General features: G+C 55.9%; 1 protein-coding gene across 1 annotated transcript in view; it reads left to right on the forward strand.

The window, feature by feature from the left end:
* The first annotated feature begins 554 nt into the window (after nucleotides 1–554).
* The window catches only part of Pak4 (p21 (RAC1) activated kinase 4), a 41,320-nt gene continuing 21,101 nt past the window's right edge, over nucleotides 555–20,773 (forward strand). Inside the window, exon 1 of the mRNA XM_028859159.2 lies at nucleotides 555–686. The gene's annotated coding sequence lies outside the window, so the exon portion shown is untranslated. The remainder of the gene's footprint in view (nucleotides 687–20,773) is intronic.

Raw genomic sequence — 20,773 nt, forward strand, 5'->3', positions numbered from 1 at the left:
TACCCGTGACTAATTAAAAAACAAAACAAACAAATAAAAACCCCAAACTTATTTAAAAGATTAAGATCACGTAGTGTCAGATTTCCAGATTTGTACTTCATTCAAAACCTGCTTCCTGAGATCATAAACTAAGTAACATTGCCTTAGCCTGCTTCTTTACCTGTAAAATGAGTATGAAATCAACAGGGTTGTGGTACCCGCTTATTCCAGAACCGGTCGTGTATTAACTCGGGTATAAGAAGTGCTTTATGTTACAGTCTTCCACTGTCTTTACATCTTTGGGAGCCAGCAGCAATCTGACAAGAAAGCCGTCATTTCCGCTTTAAGAATCTGAGTGGGCGGGGACTCAGCGTCCCCGCACCTTTTCCAAATTTTCCAATCTCGGCTCCGCATTCTCTCCCGAGGTCTCCGATTGGACAATCCGCACCTCTCAGCAGCGGCTGCGGGGAACCCTGCCCGACGCATAGCCCCGCCCCTGGCTAGGCCCCGCCCAACACCCGGTCAACTCCGTTGCTATGGGGACCAGTGGGCGGCGAGGAGTACGGGAGGCCCCGGATGTTCGTTGGGGATTCAACATGGCGGCGGCAGTAGCCGCTGCGGCGGCGGCGCGGGACCGCTGAAGGCGGTGCGCGAGCCAGAGTTCCGGGCCGAGCAGGCAGGCCGCGAGCGACCGCGGCGCCAAGCCGGTACGTTAGGGGGTTTACCGTGCGGGAGGCTTGTGGTTGGGGTGGGAGGTCCGGGCACGCGCTGTGGGGGAGCAGCCGTGGGGGGCGGGGCCGGGGGGGTCAAAGTTCACTTTGGTGGAAAGGGTCGCGCGGAAGAGGGTCGCGGGTCAAAACCGAGGGTGGGGGAGGGGGCCGTGGCGACCCGAGGTTAGGCCCGCGGAGGGGGCGTGGCCGAGTGTGAAATCGTGCCAAGTTTGGAATGGTGCGTGGGGGTTCGGGGCGCTTCTCAGGAACGCGAGCGCGCGGTAGCTGGAGAAGAGGGCGTGCCTGGAAGGACCCGGGGTCACAGCCCAGAGAAGGGGCGGCGGCCGGGCTGGGGAGTCGGTGCGCGAGGTTAGGTGCAGGGGCGGTGAGACAGGGCGTAGGTAGTGTGCAAAGATAAACATCTGACGGGCATGGGATAGATGTTTGGTGGGGTCGAAAGCTAAAGCCCGAGCGGGGTGCGTCCGGGGGAGGGGGCCGGGGACGTCTAACAGCCTTCAACAGTGCGTCCCGGCGAAGAAAGGGAGCCCCCTCCCACAAATAAGGAAGGCCACACTCTGGTGAACCCCTGATGACAGGCTAGGCTCACCTCTCAGCGTTAACGCTCTGCGAACACACTCATTTGGCGCCCAGCACATCACTGGGGCCGACGCTGTTATTAAGACACTAAGTGATTTGCCCCGGGTCAGCTAATGAGTAAGGTGAGCAGCTGAGATTCCAGCTCCGGAGCGATGGCCCAGAGTGCTGCTGTGGCCTGCCCCTTCCTTTCAAAGGATCTTGCTGCTGGTTAATGTTTAACGAGACAGCACACACTGTGTATGCCTGGTCTTGTTTCGTCCCTTATCTTGTGAGATGGGTGAGCTGAGTATTAAAGAACACCCCTATTTTCCAGATAGGAAAACTAACGCCAAGAAAGCTGATCGAAGCTCCTGCCCCTACCTGCCCCACTGTCCACTTCCTAGGAGGTCTGTTCCTGGAAGCAGACATCCAGGCCACTCCCTGGGTGGGAACAGAGTGTTTAGCCTCCTTGGAAGGGTGTGACCTGGGAGGGGAGGGGGAGTGGCATGTTGGTGGGTGGCCCAGAGTCCAGTGAGCTTCTGGTTGGGTGGGTGTGACCTTAGGAGTTCCCTCTCCTAACACCGCATGCTGTCCCTGTGGTCTTCAGTGGCTCCCACCCTTTCAGCTGCTGCTGTTGTGAGGCTTGGTCCTGTCCCAGCCAGTCATCTTTCCACTGTGGTCACTCTTAGCCAGCCCTGGGCGGCTCTGGGCTTTGCTTTCTTCCTCCGTGTGTGGGAGAGCCCATTCTGCCTCTTCCTGGTTCCCGGGGGCGTGTGCACCTGCTGCTGGTTCAGGGTGCTTCTGGAGCACCCGCTGGCTGCCAGCGCTCCGGGGCTGTTAGGCATTGTGCTGGCTTCTGGGATGGTGGCTAGAGGACAAGAGCCACACAGCCCTACCCTACCCAGGGCCTGCTCAGTCTCCTGTGGGAGCAGGCTGGGGCCAGACCTCAGCCAGGGACACTGAGTCACCTCTGTGAATGACGCTAGGACAAGGAGAGTGCCCATGCTCTGGGTCTGTCCTGAGGTTCCTGTCCTTGGAAAGTCCCTCGAGGAAGCTCTGAAGGATGAGTAAGAGGGACAGGAAGGGACACAAGGTCAGAAAGAGCAATATGTGCATAAGCCCTCCTGGGCGTGTGGAGGCCAGGGGACAGCCCCAGGAGTTGAACCTGGGGAGGGCCACTTATCCGGACCCTGCAGAGCGTTCTCCTCTGCAGAGTGGGCCTGATGAGGGTGCTGGTGTGGAGACACTCGCTCGGCATACAGCAGGCACCGCTCGGCATACAGCAGGCACCGGGTGGCATACAGCAGGCACCGGGTGGCATACAGCAGGCACCGCTCGGCACACAGCAGCACCGCTCGGCATACAGCAGGCACCGGGTGGCCTGGCGTGCTGTAGGAGCCCTAGTCTTGCCGATAACTCTGGACTTTCCCACAGCCAGCCAACCCCCAACTGCTGCTGACTGTCAGGGAACTGGCCTGCTGCCAGCACCAGATCTGGGAGGCCACCCCAGCCTCCCGGGCTCGCAGTACCAGCTTGGCACAGATAAGGAGAGATGGGGCCTGTGTCATTGGAGACCGAGCTTTGGGCCCCTGCCTTGGCACTGACCAGTTTTGGGTTTTGGGGGTTTTGTTTTGTTTTTTTGAAACAGGGTTTCTCTGTGTAGCCCTAGCTGTCCTAGAACTCTGTGTAGCCCAGGCTGGCCTCAAACTCACAGAGATCCAGCTGCCTTGGCCTCCTGAGTGCTGGGATTAAAGGCGTGCGCCACCACCGCCCTGCTCAGTTTGTGAGTGTTTTCTATTGACTAGTTTGTTCCTTATGCTCTGTGGTAGGCTAGAGAGGAAAGCAGAAGCTTTCAGTGTCGGGATGACCCCGGCCTCCCCGTCAGACCCCAGGAGAATACCCAGGGGTGCCGTCTGTCTCTCCAGCACCTCTCTTCCGTCCTAGCTCCCTGGGAAACTGGAGCTGCACAGCCACCAGGAAGGCGGTAGGGAGGCTGATAGTCTTCTCGTCAGCACCGCCTGAGCAGCCCACGCAGCAGATCCGATCTGGCCTCCCGAGGGGCTGGGGTGGCCTCAGTCCTTTGGAAGCCCCTCCCTGGGTGGCTCATGTCCACTGGGTCACAATGCATAGATGCTGTGTCACCTGAACAGGCCACACAGTGTCCTGCACTGTAAACGCCTTGCAGGGTCACCTGTTTTCCGTGCATTATTTCTCTGTCATGACACGTCACATAGGAGTCATCCTTTCACATTTTGGTGGTCATGTGGTCAGGTGCTTGTTGGAGTGTCACTGTGCTGTGATGAAGGTTCTAGAATGTTTCCTTGTGGGTCATGGCCACAGAGTGTCTGGGCTCCCACCTGTGGTGGAGACCGCAGTTGGCCCCGATGCTGAGAAATGCTCTCCAGGAGCGCGGTGCTGTGTGCTTCCCAGCAGCGCACAGCGCTTCTCTTGTTCTCTGGGAGTTGCGGCCCTGGCTGGGATGCTTTCCTCAGGCTGGACGTGATGAGCCTCCCATCACTCCAGGCAGTGAGACCACCTGAGGAGGCAGGCCGTGTGACCTCGGTACCTGATGCCCATGGTCCTGTGTTGAGGGTAGAGGGCAGAGGACAGACTTCAGGGGCTTTGGCCGTCACTGTAGGGCGTGCCTGACATTGGCCCCAGCTTTGGGCCTCTTCCCTTCAGGATACCTCCCAGGGTAGACATGTGGGAAAAGACCTAGTTACACTCTGTCTTTGTGGTTATTGTTCCCAGGGCTAACAGAGGCTGGCAGATTTGTCCCTGGGTGGTGACACCCAGGTCAGAGGGGTTAGAGGGGGAGTTTCTGGGGCTTTCTGGAGAAAGGGACATCTGGTCCCTTCTCGTTGAGAAGGAGTGAACCAGGCCCTGAACGGAGAGTGGAAAAGTAGAGCAGGTGGAGGGTTCCGAGGGTGCAGAGGCCCGGGCCTGCGCGAGAGTGGAGCTGAGCGGACGGTGGTGTTGGACCCGGCGCGCATGGCCAAGTGCTGCAGGGCCGGCCAGGTGAGGAGCTTGGCTTCCAGTCTGCGTCACGGGGAGGGCTTGGCTGCTGTAATTTCCCCTTTATGAAGCTTGCTTCGGCTGGCTGCGGATGTGGCTCAGCTGGTAGAGCGGTGAGTCCCTGGTCCATCCCAGTGTCAGGGAAACCAGACTCATCGTGCATGCCTGTAACCTCAGGAGGTGGGATCAGATACCCCCCAAAACCAAGGTAACCCAGGCTGCACCAAAGGGATGGCTTGTGGGAGAGGCAGCAGGGGTGTGGTGATAGGAGGGAAGGGTCACGGTGGAGCGGGGCCCCTGTGAATTAACACACGTGGTCTTTGCAGCAGTCTAGGAAGCAGATTCTGCAACTTCAGACACGAGAAAACAGACCCAGGGAGATAGGAGACGTGTCTGAAGTACCCAGCAGGCAAGTGTCAGGACAGAGGAGGGCCAGGATTTGAACCCTGGCTCAGGGCTCCAGAATCACTGGTTATCCTGGCAGCCCTCCAGTGGTTTGAAAGTAGCTTTGACTGGACAGTGTCCATTTCTATTCCCAGGGGCTTTACCCAGTCAGTTCTTTTCAGACAAGTTCCCTGGGGACCCATTGGCCACGAGGAGTGCTGGGTGTTGGGTCCGTGTCCCCTGGCACCCTCACAACCCTGCCTTTCCTTCCCTTGTGCACTACTGTGCACCCTTCTTGGCCTGTGGCTTGTGATGAGCTAGACTTCCTGGCAGACGCCGGTCAGGGGTGTCCCCAGCAGCTGTTCCTTACATCTCCCCATCAGAAGGCTGCCAGTAGGAAGCCAGCCCTTTCCAAGTCGCGGCAGGGAAATGGACTGCCCCCCCCCCCACTCATCCGGGGCCGAGGCTTATTGTCTGCAGGACGTCTTGGCCCACAGCAAGGTTTGGGGGGTGCTAAGGAAGGTCAGAAGGGGAACTCCCCGGCCCCAGGGGAGCACACAGTGACAGATACGACAGAAGCCACGACAGAAGCCACGGCTCACTGCGGCCTGTCTCCTGGGGCTGCTTGTGTCCTGCTCTTCCTTCCCAGTGACGCAGAGGGCACTGGGGGCTTCCCTGACTGTAGTCAGTACTGGTCTGCCATATCTCTTGGTCAGTCTTCCTTCCCGGGATCCTCTGGGGAAGAGTTAGCCTCTTCCTGGTAAAACAGGATGGTTTCAGTTCCCTGCCTGCCAAGCCCAAGGCAGATTTAAGGGACTTCTGCATGCAAAGTGTTCCTCAGCTCAGAGCCTGGTGAGTCCTCCATAATCTATGACTTGATGGCTTCTCCAGATGTGTCTCTCATCTCCTGGCATCCTGTCCCCAGCCTTACCTGAAGCACAGCCCCAGTGCTCACACACGCTCCCTCCCCCAACTCCACCTCCACCCCCCCACCCCCCCACATACAGCATGTGTGCCAGGGCTCTGCACAAGGACCCTGGAGCCATCTGTCACTGACCTCATTCTCTTCCTGCATTTTCATTTTACGAAGGCACGTTGTTCTGCACGTGCATGGATTACCTAGTCACTACGTCATCACTGGAAACCACACGCAGTCTGGAGATACAGTGTCTAGGATGCTGGTCACTTTCCCAATACGGTGCATTGTTCCTGGGGTCAGAATTCTCTCTCACTACTTTTGTTCTACAAGCACTTCCTTCCCTTTTGCTCTCACTCAAATGGGCCACACCACCATGTTTGTGTCATTCGATCCCCCTGCCTCAGCCTCCTGAGTGCCGGGATTCCAGCTGTGTACCATCACACCTGGCTCGCATCTTGTACTTTGCCTTCACAGCTCTGGGTCACAGCAGAGCGTATTCTTGAGTATCCCATGGCTCACATGGTCTCTGCCCCTTCTGTGCCGCAGACAGGGCTGAATGACTAAAACAAGGCTGTGCTAGTGTGGGTGCCAGGAACTGAGCGTGAGGGTCAGAGCAGTTCCCTCTGCCAGACGGGTGCCGCCTGGTTACTGTGCAGCCACCCCACGATCTCAAGACCCCACACTCTTGCTGCTTCCGGCGGGATGTTATCTGGCACTTCGATTGTGGACCCCTGGGTTAGTGAAAGTGTTGTTGAAAGGCACTCAGCATCCTTCTCTGGGTGCTGCTGTAGCTGATCACTTCCCTTTTCCTAAAAGAGGCTTGGGGCACAGTCTTGTAATGAGCTGGTAATAGATCTGGGACTTGCTTCCCGACTTCTCGCGAGGCAGCTTTGTCCCTACTCACTAATGTGTGACCCAAGACAAGTCATGGCTCCTGTCTGCCTTGGAGCCCTCCAGGATCTGGAAATGGGGATAATGATGAAGCCCCCTGGCTCGGTGTGGTAGCATGTGCCTGTGATCCCAGCATTCCGGAGGGACGCAGGAGGACTGAGGTCAGGGCCAGCCTGGGCTTCCTAGACCTTATTTTCAAAGATGTGGTGGTAATGCTACTTCCTTGAAGGGGTGTCTGGAGACTAAAGTGCATATTCAACAGGCAGAATGCTGGGCGAAGGCGGATGGGCTTAATGCTCAGCCTTTCGTTTTGTTTAAACTATTCTTGTGTTTTCTATGTTGGTATGCTTGAGAAAAGGTCTTACACTGTAGCCCAGGTTGGCCTGGGATTCACTGTGTAGCTCAGGCTGACCCTGAACTAGTGGCTTTCTTGTCCTCTCATCCCTAGTGCTGGGTTTATAGGTGTGAGCCGCCAGGCCCCACTCTGAGTGTGTCCTTGAACTCACTGGCTGCGGTCACCAGCCAGGCGTCACGTCTCCATTGGTAGGGCAGGAATGAAGAGCCGGCAGGCTGGCCAGGCAGGACAGCTGGCCACGGCAAGCAGGGCTGGGCCTGGACCAGGAGGGCTGCCGCTAACTATGGCTAGTGCTGTGGCGGACTTGGACCAGGAGGGCTGCCGCTAACTGTGGCTAGCGCTGTGGCCGCTGCCAGCGTGGTGTTTTCATTCCAGGCTGCAGGGGAGCTCCGAAGGGACCTAGGCAGGTGGGGCCTCCTTCAGAGAGGATGTCCCACCCCTCCCTGCCCCAGGAACCTCTGATAAAGCCCCATTGTGCGGTTCCAGATCCCAGGTTCAGTTTCACCTCAGGACAGATGCCAAGGCTTAGCCCTCTTGTCTATCCCCACAGTCAGCAGTAAAAATGGTCAGGGGAAGAAACAGGACACCGAAGACTTCTCCACACACTCCCCCCCAGCTAGGGACTCCTCCTTAAGGCAGCCTTGTTCTTCTCGTGGGGGACCCCTCCCTCCTTACTGCCCACAGGTCTCCACAGCCTGCCTTTCTTTCCCTACAAATCTCCACAGTAGCCCATTCAGAGATGGTTCATCTCAAATGCTTGTCCACATACAGCATTTGTGATTATACTACCTGTGTGTGTGTGTGTGTGTGTGTGTGTGTGTGTGTGTGTGTGTGTGTGTATGCACGGGAGATGCTAGGAATTAAAGATAGGGCCTATGTGCATGGGAGACAGGAACTCACCCCAGAGCCACACCCCAGCCCCTCACTGGGGGATTCTAGGTAAGGACTTCACCCCAGAGCCATGCCTTCCAGCCTTCTCCACGACTCTCTGTGTGTTCTGTGCAGAGAGCACAGCAGGACCTTGGGTGTCTGCCTGTACTGAGCTCTACTCTCCTGCCGTAAGACAGGGTCTCTCACAGCATAGAAGCTGACCTTTTCTGTCTCCACCCATGGAGTTATAGGTACACGCAGCCAGACTTGAGTCCTCACGCTTACAGAATACGTTCTTTTCCTATTGAACTAGTTCTCCAAGCCCCGATTCTATCACCTTTTTAAAGACTTGTTACTAATTGTCAAATATAGAACAATGCATAAAATATAATTATCTGAACCAGGCATTGTAAGGCGGCCCTGCATGCTCGGCCCCATCTCGGGAGACAGACAGAAGACATAGCGCCCACTCATCTTCCCTGGGATCATGCCCTTCATGGGGTCTGCCCAGCTGTGGGAGCCATGGTGTTTATTCTTCCTGACAGATATGCCACTCTTGAATCACAGTGCCATCTTGGCTGCTTTCAGACTCACACATGGAATCTTCCAGTGACTCGTCCTTGTACCTCTTCTTCCCCTGAGCTCTGTGAGATAGATCTGCTTGACTGTACATTAATACCTCCTTCATCCCATTGTGTACCACATCTGTGTGTGAGTCCCCTGCTGTGCTGGGGGGTGGGTGCCCTCTCCCCAGGGTCTCCTGGTCCCTGGCCATGCATGCCTTTTCCCACAGGCCACTCCCAGGGCAGAGGGCAGGATGCCCTCACCATCGGGAGACAAGTCAATAGTGCTGAGAGTTTGCCTTGCTCCGAGTCGCCCAGCCCACATCCTCGGCCCTCGACAGCGCTTGGTACTGCCAGACTTTCTGGTTGACCTTGGACCGGTTTTATTTATGGATTGGTTTGTGTGTTTTGAAACAGGGTCTGACAGTGGAGTCCAGACTGGCCTCAACCTCATGGCAATTCTCCTGTCTCAGCCTCCAAAAATCTGGGACAGCACTTGTTCACCTGTGTTTCTGTAAATCCTAATTCTTATGCCCTCGAGGAATAAGAGATAAGGCCTGTGCCAGGGGCCCTAGATGGAAGCCCCAGGGGGCCCAGAAGTCAGACATCCCTTGCTAGGCTCAGTCTAGCTTAGGGACACACACCTTGACCAAAGAGTGACACTAACAAGGAGCTGGAAGCAGGCCGTGCCTTTCAACCCGCCTTTCCCAGGGCAGGTCTGACCCATGGTCTCCCTTGACTTGCACACCTTGGTCTGGTCCTCACCCTTCCTCGCTCTTCTCCCTGTGCTCTCAGGATTGTCTCCTTGCCCAGTGTCACCTGGCTGGCGTCTGACACATTTCTTCCCTGTTGCAGCTGCCCTCGCAGCCCGTGCCACAGACTCTTTGATTCCTCCTCCCCACAGGTGCCTTCCTCTGTGTCGGCACAGCCAGGAGCCCTGGTGAGGGCCTTCACCTCAGGCCACTCTTCTCTCTTCTCTGCCACAGGGTTCCTGGATCATTCCAGGCTAAGTTCTACCTTAGAGCCTTTGTTCTAACTGCTCCGAGAGCCCTGGCCGTCTCCTCCTCTCCACTGACTGCTGCCCCCTTTGGGGAACTGCTGACTCTGAAGTCTTCAGTGCACCCCCACCCCCCCCCGCTGGACAAGCCGGGCAGCTGCGTCCTTGTCTCTGTACTCTGCGTCGTTGCTTAGATGCCCTTGTGACCTGGTCCCTGTCCAGGCCCATCCCCACCGCAGCCAGCTTCCCAGTGCTGTTACCTGTCCCTTACTCTGTTCTTACTGGCCTGTATCCAGTGCTTGTAAATGTGGTGGGCTACAGTCATTGCCAGAGTGTGTGCTGGGGGACCCAAGCAGGGAGGCGTTGTGGGCAGGCTGCCTAGAGAACCTTCCGGCCCTAGCCTGGCTCCTGTGGATGTCTGTGGGGAGAGTCTCTGGGAGCCTTTGAGGAACTGAAGACGTGGGGGTCAGGTCCCACTTGGGGGTAAGGCCACATTTAAATCTTGCTGGTCACTCTGGATTTTTCATTCCGTAGTGTGTATTCCTGTTTAGAATGTGCTCCTTAAGTTGCCCTGTGCTCCAAGATGCTGGGAGGCTCTGCCCCACACAAGCTCCTCCCAATGCCTGCCACATAAAACAAAAGGGACTGTTTCTCTTTCTCCCAGCAAGTGCATGCTGGCCTGTTGTAGAGGAGGTCACAGACTGAGGTGCTGCTCATTTGGAGTCTCTCTCTCCTGGCCTCAACCACCTGGGGCTGCCCTGCTTGGGGCAGAAGGCCTAACACAACCTCTGCCCTGGGAAGTTCGTGTAAGGCTGCACATCCTCGTGAGGCCTTTAGTAGGGAAACTAGTCGAAGGTGCATGCCATGGTCCTGCACAGGGCCCCTACACTGCAGCCCGGGCCTTCCTGGATCCCGGGGGCGGGCCGGGCACACCCATCTGACCCATTTTCCAGATGAAAACATGAGCCTGGCACCGTGGGGAATCGTTGGTGCAGTCACGGCCTGGTGCCAAGATGATTCTGATGTCTCCACCATGTGATTGGCATCTCCCGGGCAGTCATCAGGCAGGGCAGCTTCTCAGTGGCCTTCAAAACTCAAAGGCCTAGTCAGGCACCTTCTCGCTCTGCCCTCGGGCTGTCTACCCTTGTAATTTTCACTTCTCATTTCTGAGTCAGTGTGCATGGTGCACATGTATGAGAGTGTGCACAAATGTGCTGCAGTGTGCTTGTGGGGGCCGGAGGACATCCTGTGACATTGGCTTTCTCCCTCCATCTTTAGGTGGCTTCTGGGGATTGGACTCAGGTTGGTACCCATTGAGCCATCTTGCCTGCCTCCCCCTCCCAAATCCATGAATGTGGTATGTCTGTCTATTTATGTCTTTTCTCGTGGCCCTCAGAGCGGTGTCATACTTTCCCATCAGGGGTCTTGCCTGCCTCCTGTGGGTTCATTCCAGCTACTTTATGATGGAGCAGAGCTCTCTCCCCTTTACTCCCGTAAGACATCTGGCTCCCCAGATTTGACTTTGCAGGGTGGAGACCTCCCCCATTCTCTGCTTTTTCTGTGGTACCATCCTGGGCCCTGCAGAGGACGGGTAGGGTGCCCAGAGAGGCTGTAATTTTCCTGAATGATTTCAGGGACTAATTAAAGGTTTTCCTTGACTAATCAGCTTACTGTTTAATTATCATGGAACAGACTGAGGAATGTGGAAGACTCTGCTGGGGTCTCCCCAGAGTGTGGCGGGAGGGAGCAAGGGGGGCCTTGGTAGGCTTAGTGGAATTTGGGGATACCCTGTATCTCCCATGTGTCAGCGGGGGCGGGGTCGCTGTCCCTGTGTCTCCCCCCCAGCTAGTGTCTCACTTAGGGGGGCTTGGCTTAGAGGTCGGGGTACCTGGGAAGCCTGCCCATCTGGGAATCAGCCCTGCAGCCGCTGGCTGGTCACAGCTGTCCACCATACACACTGATAAGGGTCCTGGGGGATGCCTGGGCTGGGTGCTGTAGATGGGGGCCCCTGTGGGGACCAGGGCTTCTGGAGGGAACTGAGGAGAGGGCTGGCAGTGTGAGCAGGTGCAGCAGGGCACTGAATGATGGCCGAGGCTTTCTCTCTCGGGAGAGGCTGCTGGCTGGACCCCGTGGGTTCCGTGTCTGGAGGGGGAGGGACCCAGAGATGGCTGCACCAGGCATGATTTCATTCCTCACATTCCTCAGCAGGCCCCAGACTTCTGGTGGCCCTAGGTGGGGGAGGGTGGCCTGGAGAAAGGCCTCTGGGTACTGGCCTTGCCCTTCCCTGCCTCGCTGTCAGCCTCTCTCAGAGGAGTGACTTTCTGGCTGGTTCCCATTTCATCAGCAGAAAGACTGGCCAGGCTTAGGGGAGGCAGAGGCCCAGGCCCATGACATGGGACACACCACCCCTCCCTGTAGTTTGTTCAAAGTGCCTCTGGTGGCCTGAGGGGGAGAATGGCACACTTGTATTCGCTTTCAGGGACATTCCTGTGCTTTGTAAGTATCTGACCAAGTGATTAAGTCACAGCACGCTCTGGGGAGGCAGGACTGATATTTGTAGTCACAGACGGGCAGTGGAGGAGGACACAGTAGGTTTCTGTGCCTGGTGGGGTGGCAGCCACCTCTCCTGGGCCATCCACAGGACTGGGCACTACTTTGCACGCACACTCGCATACATGTGCATACGCATTTCTGTGACACCCCCCCCCCCATCTTGCCCATGCATGTCTGCTCTCCCTGTCCCTGGCTGGTTTCTCCAGGGAGGCTGGAGGGAATATGGCTCCTATAGGCCCAGGACATCTTCCGTGGGAAGGAGGGGACATCACTGGTCCTGCCTCCCACTCCTGGGACAGAGAGTTGCAGTGTCCTGGGGTTGTGTCTGTCGCCTGCAGCCTCCAGCCACTCTGTGGGCCTGTGTCTGGTCATCACTGCCGGTACAGTTCTGGCTGCCAGGACTTGAACAGCCTGCTGACCCTGCTTCGCGCCAGCAAGGGCTTGTGTTAAAGATGGGACCAATCACATCGCAGGGCTTATGTTACTCCCCACGAGCTGGGTCTGCACCACCTCCCTGCCCCTCGAGGACAGCTTCCTCGCTTTCTTGGGTAAGGCCAGAGCTCAGACGTCCCAGTTCCCACATCTGGAGTTGGGGGTGATGGCTGGCTCCCTGCCAGGGTGGCTGGGGAACTGATGAGTCAGCACATGTGAGGCCAAGCACTGCTGTCGCTGAGTCCTGAGAGTCTGATCACTGTTGTTAGCATTATGGCTGAGGAGGGCCATGCTCCCACAGACTCACCGAAATCCAGGCATCTCCCTTCATAAACGTGGGACACCTTTGTGTTACATCATGCAGACTTGAGAGAGCGGTTTCCTATCCACCCAGGCGTCTGTCGGCAGCTGCAGCCCCATCCCAGGTGATTCTTTCAAAACAAACTCTAAGCGTTATGTACTTGAGTCAGAATTCTCAGATCTGTCTGTTGACAAGAATTCCATAATAGCCTCACACTTTGCAGTTACCTTAAGATCCAATTTTCTTCTGTCTGATTTGGTCCAGACTAGGTCCAAGGCCTCTTGAACAGCCTTCTGTCCCTGCAGTTGCCATGGCGGGGGTGGGTGTGTGTGTCTGTGAGTGCACACACAAATGCACCATTTTGAAGCTGTTGCTGTGGGTGAACATCTGGGTTCAATGATTCAGTGACTTAATGTTTGCATGTCTGTCAAGTTAACTTGGAGGATACAAATTTTAAAAGGAAAAAAACAACAACAACATGATGGTTCATACCTGTGCTTCTAGCACCTTCTGTAAGGAGTCCTGGAGTTCCAGGCCAGGCCAGGGTGGATAGGGAGACTGTCCTAAAGAGACAAAACGTGGCTGAGTGACAGAATGAAAGAATGCTGGAGGTGCAGTGAGTGGACTTTGACCCGACCTGCCACAGACGTGTGTTGTGTGACTTGGGGTTGGTGCCTTATTTCCCTGAGCCTCGTGGTCCTCCTCTGTAAAATGGAGCCTAACAGCCCCTCCTCCATGCCTGTACAGGCGCATGGTGCGCACATCACATCTTGTAGCTGGGCTCCCTGTCGTCCCATGTCTCCAGCAAGGGGCCCAGGCGAGCCACCAGGGGCTCCCGTTGCTCTCGGGACAGTGGTTTGATAAACTGTCTAAAATAGCAGCTTCCACCCTGTGGAACTGGCTGCAGGGCATCTGCACCAGGATGTTCGCGTGTCACAGGAGGAGAGCCCGGGAGGGCCGCAGTGTTCGGCCTGGGTTCGCGGCCTGGGTCTGAGGGTTCCGGGGCCTTTGTCCCTTGCTGCAGCAAGAGTCGCGGGGCCTGCTGTGTTATGGCGAGGGCAGAGTGGGCAGGGTGGGCAGGGAACTGGGACAGAGTAGGCAGAGTGGGTGGGCAGAGTGGCAGGGTGGGTGGGCAGAGTGGCAGGGTGGGTGGGCAGAGTGGGCAGGGTGGTGGCAGAGTGGGCAGGGAACTGGGACAGAGTGGGCAGAGTGGGCAGGGTGGGCAGGGAACTGGGACAGAGTGGGCAGGGTGGGCAGGGCGGGTGGGCAGGGTGGGCAGGGAATGGGACCGAGGCAGAGGGACTGGCCAGCACGTGCGCAATCTCAGAAGCTCACAGGGCTCAGCGTATTCTGCAGTGCAAAGTCGAACCCTGTGCAAGGTGTGGAAACCTCTGGGTTCACTTCAGTGCCTGGGTATCCAGCAAACATCCCATGTGCCACCCAGAGCAGAGGACAAGCGCTGGCGGCCGCTGCAAACCCCTTTCCGGAAGTGAGCTCTTTGGGCGCTGGCTCATGCCTTCAGCCCTTCCCTCCTTCACTGCCAGAGGAGAACAGAGACTCCTGCCCTGGGTCCCCTGCCCAAAGTCAAAGTCCCAGGGGCCACACCCCTGCAGTCCTGCAGCACCCAGTCTTTCCCTGGGTGTAAACTGCTTGGATAGCGTGAGATTGGCAGCTCTTGGCCCCAGCTTGCTCGGTCTGGTATTTTGCTCTTGAGAGCTCACCAACCAGAGAAGGAAGCATTAGCAGGGGAGTTCTCCAACAGGGTCCTGGTGAAAACTAGCCTGCTCTGGGCTCCTCCCACCCAGGCCTCCTATCCCCGCCCCCTAGCCCCGCCCAGCAGGGGAGAACTTGGGAGATCCATGGTCACCAAATAGGCCTATGCTCTCTCTATAGAGGGGCTGTGATGTCTCCTGGAGGGCCATGGCTGAGCAGGATGGCTCTTTTCTGACCCTGACCCACCCTGATAAGCTGGTTTACAAAGCCACTATAGGCCACTGTAGTGATTCCTGTGCAAGAGTCCAGATGAGCTGGGGTTTATCACCCAGTTGCGCTGCTGAGTTCGTAGTTTGGAGGCATGTGCAAACCCTACCACCACCTCAGGGAACCTTGTCTTCCTACTTTGGAAACCACGTAAGGTAAGTCCATCACAGTGGAGCCCTCAGAAGAGCTGGCACCTCTTAGTGTCCTCAGTGGCAGTTGTGTGAGTTACTCTGTTGTGCTCCAGCACCTGACAGACGCGGCTGAAGGAAGGAGGGTCTGTCTGGGCTCGGGTTTGAGGGACAGTTTATCCTGACTGGGGAGGCAGCTGGTCACTTGATGTCTGTCAGCAGGAAGCAGAAAGGGTCGAATGCTGGTACTCTGCTTTCTCTCTGTGCTCGAACATGTGCGTGTGTGCGCACCACAGAGACCAGAAGAGGGTGTCCGATTCTCTGGGGCTGGAGTAATAGGTAGTTGTGAGCAACCTAACACGGATGCTGGGAACTGAACCCCAGTCCTCTGGAAGAGCGGTACACTCTCTTAACCACTGAGCATCTCTCCAGCTCCTCACTTTCTCTATTTTACAAAGCCCTGAACTCCAGCCCATGGGCTAGTGCTGTGTGTGTGTGTGTGTGTGTGTGTGTGTGTGTGTGTGTACGTACGTGTGCGTGTGCGTGTGTGTGTGTGTGTGTGTGTGTTTGGGGGGGTCTTCCCTGTTCAGCTAACCTTCTGTAAGCACCCTCATAGACACACCAGAGACATTTCTGTGGTGATTCTAAGCCCAGAGGTTGGCAACCATCAGCAGTATGGTCCTTGTTCCTTTCGTCCCTTCACTGGACCTGTTAGCCCTCAGGCCAGGCTGGGGGTCACCTACTGAGTCCAGGACCAGCACTCAGAGAACACCAGTCTAGAGGGGCCAGCAAAGTGACAGCTGCCGTGATGAAGCCCATCCATAAAACCAGGGGTGGCTTCCTGGAGGGGGAGACATGTGGGCTGAGGCCAGAAAGAGAAGCATGAACTAGTTTGTGGAAGAAGAAACTGAGAGAAGAACAGCACATTGAAGGCTAAAAGATGTGAGCATGGTGGTGTACACCCGCCAGCCTGGACTGCCTAACGAGGCTTTGTCTCAAGTCGTTTTAAATAGACTACTGATACTCCTAAGTCAGCTTACATTTCCAGGTACCTACCTGTAGGTTCCCATTGCAGCTGTCAGGCATTATGAGCTACATCTTCACATTCTCCCCCATCTTCCCTGAGTGGTAACAGCTTGCAAAGCCACCTAGGTCCTCAACCATCAAGTGGACTGCTATCTGGTCAAGGCTGAACATTCCATCACAGTCGCCCCTTCCCCGCCCCGGCCTGCTACAGCCACACCCTCCCACCCCTAACCTTGGGCATCCATTCCCCAGGGGGTTTTGTTTTGTTTTTCGAGACAGGGTTTCTCTGTGTAGCTTTGCGCCTTTTCTGGAACTCACTCTGTAGCCCAGGCTGGCCTCGAACTCACAGAGATCCTCCTGCCTCTGCCTCCCGAGTGCTGGGATTAAAGGCATGCGCCACCGACACCACCACCCGGCCATTCCCCAGTTTTATATATTCTCTCATTGTAGGGTTGTTACATAAGTAGAATCATTCCATGGAGAACCTTCTGGAATGGTCTTCATTCATGCAGCCTAGTTCTCCGGAGACACTTGCAGATGGTAGCGTCTGTTAGGAGGCCCTCCTTGCTGTTGCTGGGTTGCACTCAGAGATACCCAGGGTGTTTCACCATCTGCCCAGGGAGGACATCTGCCCGCGTCTGGTTTTTTGGCTGTTACAAGGAGAGCCTCGGTAAACCTTCCCATAGTCGGTTTTATGTGGAGCATAAGTTTCCGTTTTGCCGGGGCAGACACCGCACGTGTAATGGCTTGGAGGTACGGCAGGTGCCGGTTTTAAGGAGGGTGCCAGGCGGCTTTCAGAGTGGCTGCACGTTCTGCTGCCAGCAGCAATACAGCGAGCAGGGTGCTGCCCTCAGGCTCGCCAGCGCTTGCTGTCGCCCCTGTCCCCTGCCTTAACTCCTGCAGGGAGTGTGAGCGCTGTCTCGTTTGCTGTCGCCCCTGTCCCCTGCCTCAACTCCTGCAGTGAGTGTGAGCGCTGTCTCGCAGTCGCGGGGGTTCGTGTCTCCCTCATGGCTAATGCTGTTGAACACTCGGGGTACCTATCTGCCATCTGTGGATCTGCCTTGGTGACATGTCGAGGGGCGTCTGCTCACTTTCTCACTGAACTGCTTGCTTTTTTACTGTTCAGTTCTGTGAGTGCTTTATCTTAGACGCTAGGCCTTTGTCAGTATGCGGCGTGTGAATGTCTCTCTCAGTCTGTCGCTTGCCTTTTTCCCTGTCAGCACTGGGGATTGAACCCAGGGCCTCTTGTGTTTGCCAGGCAAGCGCTCTACCACAGGCCTGTGGCTTGTCTTTCTATTCTCTTCACGTGAACTTTGGTAGAGGAAAAGTCTTCTTTAAACAAAACAAAACTTTATTTTTAACTGTTTTGTCCATTTGTATGTGTATGGGTGTTTGCCTACAGTATGTGCGCATATATGTGTATGAGCCTGTTCGAGCCTGATGCCTGTGGAGTCCAGAAGAGGGCATGGATTCCCTGGGAGCAGAGTCCAGACGGTTGAGAGTCCGTGGAGTGCTGGGCACTGAACGGCCATGTTCTTAACCGAGAAAGGCCTCTGCTTTCATTTCTCCCTTTATGGTTTGTGCCTTTGCTGTGGAGTCTGAGAGCCCTGAGCTAAGCCCTGGACGCTTTCTTCCAGTTTCTGTGTGTGTGTGTGTGTCTGTCTGTCTGTGTGTGTGTCTGTGTGTGTGTGTCTGTGTGTGTGTGTGTCTCTGTGTGTGTGTGTCTGTGTGTGTGTCTGTGTGTGTGTGTCTGTCTCTGTGTGTGTGTCTCTGTGTGTGTGTGTGTGTCTGTGTCTGTGTGTGTGTGTCTGCGTGTGTCTGTGTGTGTGTCTGTGTGTGTCTGTGTGTGTGTCTGCGTGTGTCTGTGTGTGTCTGTGTGTGTCTGTGTGTGTCTGCGTGTGTGTCTGCGTGTGTCTGTGTGTGTGTCTGTGTGTGTGTCTCTGTGTGTGTCTGTGTGTGTCTGCGTGTGTGTCTGTGTGTGTGTCTGTGTGTGTGTCTGTGTGTGTGTGTCTGTGTGTCTGTGTGTGTGTCTGCGTGTGTCTGTGTGTGTGTCTGCGTGTCTGTGTGTGTGTGTCTGTGTGTGTCTGTGTGTCTCTGTGTGTGTGTCTGTGTGTGTGTGTCTGTGTGTGTGTGTGTCTGTGTGTGCCTGTGTGTGTGCCTGTGTGTGTGTGCCTGTGTGTGTGTGTGTGTGTGCCTGTGTGTGTGTCTTTGTGTGTGTGTGTGTCTCTCTGTGTGTGTGTCTCTGTGTGTGTGTGTGTGTGTATGTCTCTGTGTGTGTCTGTGTGTATGTTTCTGTGTCTGTGTGTGTGTCTCTGTGTGTGTGTGTGTGTGTGTGTGTGTGTGTGTGTATATGTATGTGTGTGTGTGTAGTACTGAGGATGGACCTAGGGCCCTGCACGTGCTAAGCATGCATTCTACCACCCACCACTGCGTCCCTGGGCCGCCTTTACGTTTCCAGCCCTGAGTTGCCCACGCTGGCTATAAACTCATTCTTTTGTCCAGGCAGGCCTTGACTTTAGACTCCTCCTGCCTCCACCTCTGTTTTGTGTTCTGGAAATCTTAGAGTTTCACATTTAAGGGCATGAGCCTTTGCATGCTGTGTGCAGTGTAGTTTCTGTCCAAGTTCCTTTTGTGTGTATGGGAAGCCAGTTGTTCCAGCACCTTCTGCGGATGCTGCTGCTGTTTTACCAACTTTCCCAGTTGCCGTGGTCTGTTACCACCTCATACCTAACCAGGATAGCCTCTACTAAACAAAAGGAAGAGTAACTAGGCATGCTGGCTCAGGCCTGCAGTCCGGCCGGCTCTTAGAAGACAGAGGCAGGAGGATCTTCGCAGAGCAGGCCTGGGCTGTGTGGGAGTGAGGGGAATAATGCAGGTATTCGGCAGGTAGAAGAACTGGAAGCTCATTCTTCACAGGCAGGACTGTGAGATGGCAGCCACCGTGAGAACAGCTTACCATCCTCTTGTAAGGTTAAACACAAACATGGACCGTCCGTGTGCTCCATCGCTTCCACCCCAGATGCACGTTAAAGAAGTGAGGGCAGGGGCCAGGCCTGGGGCTGCCCCCCTTTAATCCCAGCACTCAGAAGACAGAGGCAGGCAGATCTCTGAGTTCAAGGCCAGCCTGGTCTACAGAGTGAGTTCCAGGACAGCCAGGGCTGTGTAGAGAGACCCTGTCACAAAAAGACAAAACAAAAAACGGAAAGCAGGGACCGAGAGAGATTTGCACAGCCAGTTCCTTACCGTGTTCTTCACAGCGGCCGTAAGTGGAAACAACCTAGCATCCCGCCATGAATGGAAAGGGAAAACTGGCAGGTACACACAATGGCATATTATTCAGCCATAGAAAGGGATGAAGCCTTAATCGATGCTATTGTGTGACTGGACCTTAAAAAGATTAGGCTTAGTGATAAAAGCCAAGCATAAAGAGAATGATGGCATGGGTCCACCTGTACACAGGGCCTAGACCAGCACAAAGGGCAGAAGGTGGAAGAGGCTATGGGGGCTGAGGGCACAGGGAAGGAGCCGTTCTCTTTTGCTGGGCTGGTGAACAGGCTGGGGTAGAGAGAGGTGATGGTTATACAACACTCGGTGTGTTTAAAGATGCTGGGCTGCATGCACGCTTCCAAGTGGTTAAAATGATAAATAGTGTCTGTGTGTTTATTTCACAGTGAAGAAATCACTTTTGTGTGTTTGTTTTTAGATCTCATAAGTTTTCTGAGACAGTCTCACATGGGTCTCTGGCTAACCTAGAACTCAGCTCCCCTGCCTTTGCCTCCTGGGTGCTGGGTTTACAAGCGTGCTCCACCACACTGGGCATAAAATGACTTACTTTTAAAGCCCAGTGCATTGAGGCTGGAGAGGTGACTCAGAGGTTAAGAGCATTGGCTGCTCTTGCAGAGGACCTGGGTTTGGGTCCCAACACCCAGCTCACAACTGTCTGTAACTGCAGCTCCAGGAGACCCAACGCCCTCTTCTGGTTTCTGTGGGCACTGCACATGTGCACAAGCAGGCCTACATAAAATAACAACAAACCCCTAAAGAATGAAGCTAGTGAAGTCAGGTTGGCGGGTTCCCCGTGCTCCTGCACTGAGGGGCATGTCCCAGCCTCACCGCCTCCTCACTGTTGTGTGGCAGACTCAGTGTCAGGCGGGGGGTGCCTCCCACTTTGCTGTTTCCCCATGGGTCTGGGTCAGACATTCTGGAACTTCCCCCAGATGGTACTCATCCTTGCCACCTCCCCGAGCCTCGTCCCCAGGGCCCCACTTGTCACGGTGTCACCGTGTCTGTGCGCGTGTGTACCCATGTGTAGGCATGCACGTGGAGGTCAGAGGTTGGGTTCCTCGGTGACTCTCCACATTGTTGAGGCTGGATCTCACCAGTGTGCCTAGACCAACGAGCTAGTGAGCTCCAGGTGTCAGCCTGTCTCCACCTCCCCAGAACTGGGGTACAGACACACCTGCCATGCCCAGCTCTCACGTGAGTGCCAGGACCCAGCCTGGCTCTCGGTGCTCACAGCGCCGGCGCGTCACCAGCTGAGCCATCCCCCGGGGGTCGCTCTTCTTAGTGGATGGGGTTTCTAGGCGACCCCTTCTATAGCCCTCCCTCCTGGCTGCCGTCCTCAGCTGCCTGGCGCTGCTCCAGCCTCCCCACTGTTCTCCATACCCACTCTGGTCTCCGGATCGCATCCTCCCCCAAGCAAAGTCCCAGCCTCAAGCTCATGCCTCTCCGTGGCAACCTGCCGCAGCTCCCCATGGCCTGCCTCCGCCACTTCCTCCTCCCTTTGGGCCTGTCAGCTGAAATCCCAAGTCCCACAGGGCATCTGGTGGCCACGTGGTGACCTCTTGCCAAGGACCTTGTGCAGGGAAGGAAGTTGCATGTGGCTGGAGCAGGCGACTGGGTAAGGGTGGGTGGAAATGGGGCAGAGGTGGGCATGGCCTGGGGGCTCCTGGTAGGGAGATGGCTGTGGCTATGAGGCCCCAGCTGGTTTTCAGCAGAAAGGGACACAGTCAGATTAGCTTCACAAAGGTCTGCCTGACCCAGCAGAAAAGCAGGCAAAGGTACTGAGTAGACACTCGTGGCAGAGGGCAGTCA

The sequence above is a fragment of the Peromyscus leucopus genome, chromosome 1 (genome assembly GCF_004664715.2).
Source record: "Peromyscus leucopus breed LL Stock chromosome 1, UCI_PerLeu_2.1, whole genome shotgun sequence".
NCBI classification, from domain to species: domain Eukaryota; kingdom Metazoa; phylum Chordata; class Mammalia; order Rodentia; family Cricetidae; genus Peromyscus; species Peromyscus leucopus.